A 7,392-nucleotide genomic window follows, 5' to 3' on the forward strand; every position below is an offset into this window, starting at 1 on the left:
CCGGTAAGACACAGCTATTGTGTATACTTTACAACAGCCGTCTCAGTGCTACTGCGCTTAAGTGTCTCAGAATGTCGTCGTGGCAGCGATTGCTTTTTTGATGCGTCAGCATTAGAAGCCCCATTTGGGCAAAAAGAGCCCCGAGTTGGTGGCGTGTGAAGCCCCCGGGGGGGAAGGCAGAGTGAGAGAGGAAGAACGGGTGGGAAGCGAATGGTGGAGAGAAGGAAACCGCAGTCACCAATCAAAGTCGAGCCGTGGAGACAGTGGTGAGGTGGTACACTGTGATTGTTTAATTGGATCGGGAGAGAGGAAAGGGGGTACGGCATCTCACGCGGTGATTGGTGGACTGGGTCACGCCACCATGTGGGAGGGGCACTAATGCTAAAGCATACTCTGTCGCATTAACGGCGAGGTCGGTTCGGGTCTGAAAGGCTGGGGCCCGGCCGAGCGACGCAGGCCAAGAAGTCACGGCTGACGACCATGGCTGACGCAGGACCAGGATGTCGATGATACCCCGCAAGCTCCACCATATGTTACGTGGCGGCCAGCCGAATAAAGAGGCGTGATGATCGATGGCAATGAGACTATTTAATGGCTGCTGGCCTAGCGCGAGCGCTCCTGCCCGCGCCACTGCACAGTTCGTCGTCTTCTTCTTCACAATATCAATCTGCAAACCCTAGAATCTGAAATGCGAGTCTTTCTGGAGCCTTTCGACAACACAGCCCCCACCTACACTGTGTTTGCCTCCACTCGTTCTATTTCGGCCCCTATTTGCGGACAGTGCTTGAGACGCGTGACCACAAGCTTTGACCACAAGTTTAATTGCGAAAGCACCTGTCCCGAGCAGCCTCATTAGACAGATTAGCCTCTCGGAACAAGTTAATGAACCTGCATGCTCGTCCAAATGTGTATACGGGTCGACGCGGACCCTATCTACGCCATGCCAGGCTTCGCGGAACGTGTGATTCGTGTTGCCGAAAGCCTGGCCCGTGGGCGCGTTTTTTTTTCTTTTGCGTCCGTCGACTGCAGGATTATCGATAATCAGATTTACCACCAGTGGGGGCAGCGTTATTCGCTTACGGCTGTGGTCCCCTGCTGATGCGAGAGCCCGATCAAGTCTAGCCACTCTCTCGCTGACGAAACTGGCAGATTAATTTGCTCCGATAGGGATTACGAGTGTGTGGTTTGGGGCCAGCGAATTCCTATAAGCAGCACGGGAGAGTCCTCCGCATCTGCTGCTTAGCTTCGGCACAGCGCTGCCAAATGCTTCCGATGGTGGATTCTGCTCTGGTCAAGCTCGTCCGTGCATTGCTGCTCTTAGCCAGATGCTCCGTCCAGCTGTGCCGAGAAGCCTCTTAAGGGGGCTAACCTCTCTTTAGTAGTAAACAGCGCTTTCTTAGTCTTGTTAAACCGCCTGGTTAGAGAGTGTACAAGAAACCTTGAGCTCCTGGTGATTAAGACGAATTAATGGTACTCCGTGTTTGGCAAAAAATATGGAGGGGCACATGAAGTTTCCGGATAGAAATACCGAGACTCTAAAGAGAATATGGAGGAGGCGGAGACGCTGTTTAATTATTACTGGAAAAAATGGGGAAGTTAAGAAAAGAAATCAGTACTGTAGGAATAATCATTGGAGGTATGGCCTAGGCGGTGGAAACTGGGAGGCAGTTTAAGCGACGCCTAAGTGCTAATGAGAGTGGAGACCTCAGTGCGACAATATTCCAAAATTAAAACGTTTGGGCACTCTTTTCAACGCTTTAATTGCTTCCACTTCAGTTACAACCAAAATATAAATTTACTTCCCGCCACTGTTTGGAATGCTACTGCAGTGACTATTCTCACTACTGTTCAGATCTGTACAAAACGCATCTGCTGCTTTAACTGTTTTATTTGTAAGGCAAATGGCACTGCACTCTTTGCTTCGTACTATGCGCATCTAATTCCCGCCTCGATATACACCTCTATCGCACTCAACAGATCGCCTTATATAACACCACTGGGGAAAAACCCACAGCGTAACCCGAACCTCATCACCATTGTCTCACCTATACCACCAGGACAGTGCCAATATTCGAAATTCTTGAGCAAAACGACCCACACGTAATGCTAATCTCTGATTGCAGGCAACAGTGGTATGGCTTGACAGCATTGCCGTCCCTCTTGTATCTCGCGATATGGGTACAGACACGAATCCTGCTCGCCGCGGAGCCACAGCTTGCCAACCCAGAGCTTGATAATCAATTAACGTACAAGACCTACAACATAGGTGTTCGGTTTCATTCATGACTAGATCCGCAAGTCTCTCCCCATCAGAAAGACCATCGTAAAAGCCGCATTCTGGGGTCCACAACAAACAGACCGACCACAGCATTCCTGGACCCCCAGCAAAGTGTAGTTTGAAACATTTAAATGAATAAGACAATTAAGCGTCGCCCGCACCACTGATGTATCGCGGGTGCAATCTCAATAATAGTACAAAAGATGAGGCACAAGGGCAATGGTGATTTTTCTATTCGAAGGTGGAAAGAAATCAATAGAGGAACGCTACTACAGCGACCCACAGACGAGGGAGCGGGCACAGGGAGGCTCCCCTATCTCCCCCGGGACGTAGCGGATAGCCTGAGCAATGAGAAATAGGTTGTAGGGAATGGGTTATGGTACTTGGGAGTTGGGATGGGAATGGGGACAGTGTGGGTTTTTCTAAAGGATCCTGCTATAGTAATGCTCCTTCTCGTATACACAGGCCCATACACAGGCTGTCGTTGTCTGAGGCCTGCTTCCCATGGCAAGGTTTCGGGCAGGATAGTAAATTGTGGTGCCGAAAATGATGAGAGAAATGACCTCCACATAACTCTCAGACTTGCTAGCGCTATTAACGAGCTGGTTATTTTAAGAGCAGTAATATAGTATTACTGCTTGAATCGCAGCGTTGGCGCACAGTTTTTCTATAACTGCTTGTTGCAGTAATTAACGCTAACGTCTTCATAACGACGTCATCTCGCAGAGAAGGCAGTTCGCATACACATGCATTTAACGTGGTCACCTTTCCTTGTCATCGGTTCAGTTAATTTAATTATCAATGTTTTAATAATGGCGTGGGTACATATATCAATACTGGATTGCCGCATGACAGGACTAATTATTTCAGCTCTTTCCACCAAACTGTACGTTCGGAGCCATCCGAATCCTAGTGCAAAATTTTCAGTCTTACTTCCTCCAGAATTAAGCCGAACGCTGAAGCACGGTCTTTGACCCCAATCAGTAGATTTCCCTGTGAAGCCAGAACTTCAGGGGCATAAAAAATAGCATCTGGACAATAATTACGTCATCACGTTTGCGTACGTGTTCGACTGTACATTTTATTGACTGATAAGTGCTGCCAACATTCTTAGGAAGTCTGCTCACGTTGATCCTTGGGCCATAATAGCGAGCCTTGGAAACCAAGCTTTATTTTTTTATTCTACTCTAGCGTGTGCTTCACATGCCACCAGTCCCTGAGAGCCTCTTTCTACGATAAGAAAAAAATCAGTATAAGTAGAAGTGCGTGATCTAGGTTTCTAAAAATATATGTTCACGTATAAAACTGCGCACTCGAACAAAGAGAAAGCCCACAAAGCTGAATGCCGTACATTAATCAACGGGCCTCCAAGATGCAGCTTTATAAACAATTCCATGGTGTGCAACGAGTGTTTGATGCTGAAACGAGAAAACGAAGAAAAGGAACGCGCAACAGGCACACCGATTTGTCAGCACGTTCCGGCCAATTTGGCAGCCAGAAAAAAAAAAGTAAATTGCATGGTTAAATCGGCCGTTTTCAAGCGCCAACACTTATTCTGCAGATTCGCACAAGCGATTTTGCGCCACCCGACAGTTACTCATCCATTGCAAGAACCTGGAACAACGCCTTGCTGTACAGCGCCAACACACCGGCAGTCTCGAAATGCGCGCTATGGCGTCGTGATTCCGTAAGCAAAGATGGCAGCGCCCGTGTCCTCGCACAGTAAAGGGCCTATAACTTAAGGAACATGCAACAGCTTCTTGTGAGTCACATATAGATAAATACATAAGCGGGTGAATCCATATTTTGAAGCGAAAAGCTTCACTATGCTAGTAAACAACACGCTTAGCGCGAGCCGGCGTATGTCGGAGCACGAGTGACATCACGCATGGCGCAGTTGGCCGCTGCCGACTCCGTCGCCTTTTCTCTCTCTCTCTTTCTCGCTGCCTAGTCACGCCGAGCCACAGGTGTTCCGCCACTGCGCAGCGCCGCGCCTTTCCTCAAAATGCAACTTTCAGTTTCGGTTTTCTCTTTCTTCTTTCCCTCCCTCCTTTATCCCTTCCTTTACGGCATGGTTCGGGTGTCCACCGAGATATGTGAAACGGTTACTGTGCCATTTCCTTTCCTCAAATATATATATATATATATATATATATATATATATATATATATATATATATATATATATATATATATATATATATATATAATTGGCTTTGGGGGAAAGGAAACGGCGCAGTATCTGTCTCATATATCGTTGGACACCTGAACCGCGCCGTAAGGAAGGGATAAAGGAGGGAGTGAAAGAAGAAAGGAAGAAGAGGTGCCGTAGTGGAGGGCTCCGGAATAATTTCGACCACCTGGGGATTAACACGTTTTGGCGGGCTAGTTGGTTAGGCATCTTGAACAAACAGCGCGAACAAAGACGAGCACAAAAGACAAGAAAGCGAACGACACGGCGCTGACTAACAACTGAGGGTTTATTGCTGATCACGCAAGTATAAATACATGGATGTCGGCAATGAGGGAAAGGTTTTCAAAGTGCAAAAAACCAAAAAACAAAACGTAAATGTGACAACAGCAACATAAACACGCTAGAAATCAGAAGAGATTATCAACCCCCAGGAGTGACAGCTCTTTTTGCAGAAGTGTTAGCGAAGGGGTACTTATACATGCATTTCCTGCTTGAATATGTGGTATGCCTCGATAATTTCCCTCGCAGTTTTTTCCCGATTTTTGGCAATGACCTTGGTTTCATGATATAGCGGTACGCACTGTTTTTTCTCTTTCTTTGCCCATTCACAATCCCGGCAATGAATGCCGAGATGACCTGTCAGCGCCGTGTCGTTCGCTTTCTTGTCTTTTGTGCTCGTCTTTGTTCGCGCTGTTTGTTCAAGACACCTGGGGATCTTTAACGTGCACTGACATCGCACAGCACAAAAACGAACGCCGATATCTTTCGCTTTGTATATCCTGGATTAGCTGAACTAATTCACATTATTTTTTTTTCAAATTCAAGTGCTTTATACTTCAAATCACTATAAATTTGAGTCTAACACTGTATGGACCCGTAGCCATAGGCTAGTCATGGGTCCAAAAAATCAAATACAGTTACGGCAAACACTATATATATATATATATATATATATATATATATATATATATATATATATATATATATATATATATTATATATATATATATATATATGTTAACAAGCAAGGGAACAGAAATTAGGGGCTCGTTTGACAAACTTATGAAGGAAGCCAACAGACACTGAAACTAAGGTGCATAGGGGATTTTTTTATTATTTTTTTATTTATGGTGCTGAACTATGGAGAATAATACTCCAATTAGTATGTTCCTTAAAGGAAGTTAATTATAAAGCAGCAGAAAAAACAACCATGCCGCCGGTGGGATCCAAACCGGATCGGAGGTCGTGGGTACGGATCCCACCGGTGGCATGGTTGATTTTTCTGGTGCTTTATAATTAATTTCCTTTAAGAAACAGGTTTAATTGAAGTATTGTTCTCCCATAGTTCAGCACCGCTATATGTGTGTGCGTGCGTGCGTGTGTGTATTGTGCGTGCTTGTGTGTGTTCTTTGATACGTACCATTTATATATATATATATATATATATATATATATATATATATATATATATATATATATATATATATATATATATATATATATATATATATATATACTCTCAAGGTTCGCTTCCACCCAACAAACAAATACCCACGAGAGCAGCAGATTGGACAGCCGTCGCCGTAGCTCAGTTGGTAGAGCACCGGACGCGGTGTTCGGAGGTCGTGCGTTCGGATCCCACCTGCGGCATGGTTGTTTTTTCTGCTGCATTACAAGAAATTTTCTTTAAGCGATAGATTAATCTAAGTATTATTATCCCACTGATCAGCACTACACATTAAAAAAAATAAACAATTCCCCTATGCACCTTGGTTTCGGTGGCTGTTGGCTCCCTTCATATATATATATATATATATATATATATATATATATATATATATATATATATATATATATATATATATATATATATATATATATATAATAACAAACAATTGCAGAATATCAAGGAACATCGTATATGTTCCAAAAAATGAGATGCACAATGCAGGTTGAATAAGCCTGACTTGCAGTATGCACGTGCCGAAGGAAATTGTTCTGCTCTATGAGCAACATTCTGAGCACATTTTACTTCGTGTGGAAGAGTATTGCATATTTTAGCACCAATAAAAGCGAGCTGCCGTTTAAAAGATTTTATTAATAAATAATCGCCGCCATCTTGGAAGTATGCTCGGTGCGCCTTTAAATTCACGCTGTTCTTGAGAAGATGACAATATGGGAGCATGTAGTGTGCTCTCTGACTTCCGATGACACCGTGGCTCCAGAACTGATGCAGCCCCTAAACACACTTGACTAACTGATGGTCTGTTTTAGCCGGCGCATATTATAGTCTCAGGTGAACTTCAAAGGAGAGCCGAGTGCGTAAACAGGATGAACGAGATCAACGAAGCTTGACGCTGTAAATGACACGTGCTATAGGCCTTCCTAACTGATGAGCAATTAATTTAAAATTCCGCCAAGAATCTATAACAGCCGGCGGAAAAGAAATTTAACAAGAAAATAAATATTACACTTTATTGTTTTTGCTTTGCATTTGCAGACTTTTTTTACTCTTAATCACGTCAATTATCTTGACATGCAAGCACGTGTCATCCATAGTGTCATGTATCGTTGCACTCCTTCCCCTGCTTTTCATCTTTCCTCGTGATCTTTCCCGCCAAGGTACCTTTAAATATGACGGGCAGGAGTACTGTGCTTGCGAGCCATACTCTCCTGCTTGTGTACGGGGTCCCAGAAGTCGATCCAAGCTTCATCTCCAGTCAGCAGCAGCCTTAATGGCAGCTCTCATCAGCGTTCATCACGGCGGACGTTTCACAGTAACATTCCATTCTGTCTGCCTAAACTGCAGGTGCAAACATTTTGTACTCTTAAAGCGAACACATCTGGGATGTGCCTATCTCTGCGCAAGATGGTTTCTAGATACCAAGTAATAATTTCCACTCTCGAAACAACTTCAAGA

This window comes from Amblyomma americanum, chromosome 2, assembly GCF_052857255.1.
Source record: "Amblyomma americanum isolate KBUSLIRL-KWMA chromosome 2, ASM5285725v1, whole genome shotgun sequence".
NCBI lineage: Eukaryota > Metazoa > Arthropoda > Arachnida > Ixodida > Ixodidae > Amblyomma > Amblyomma americanum.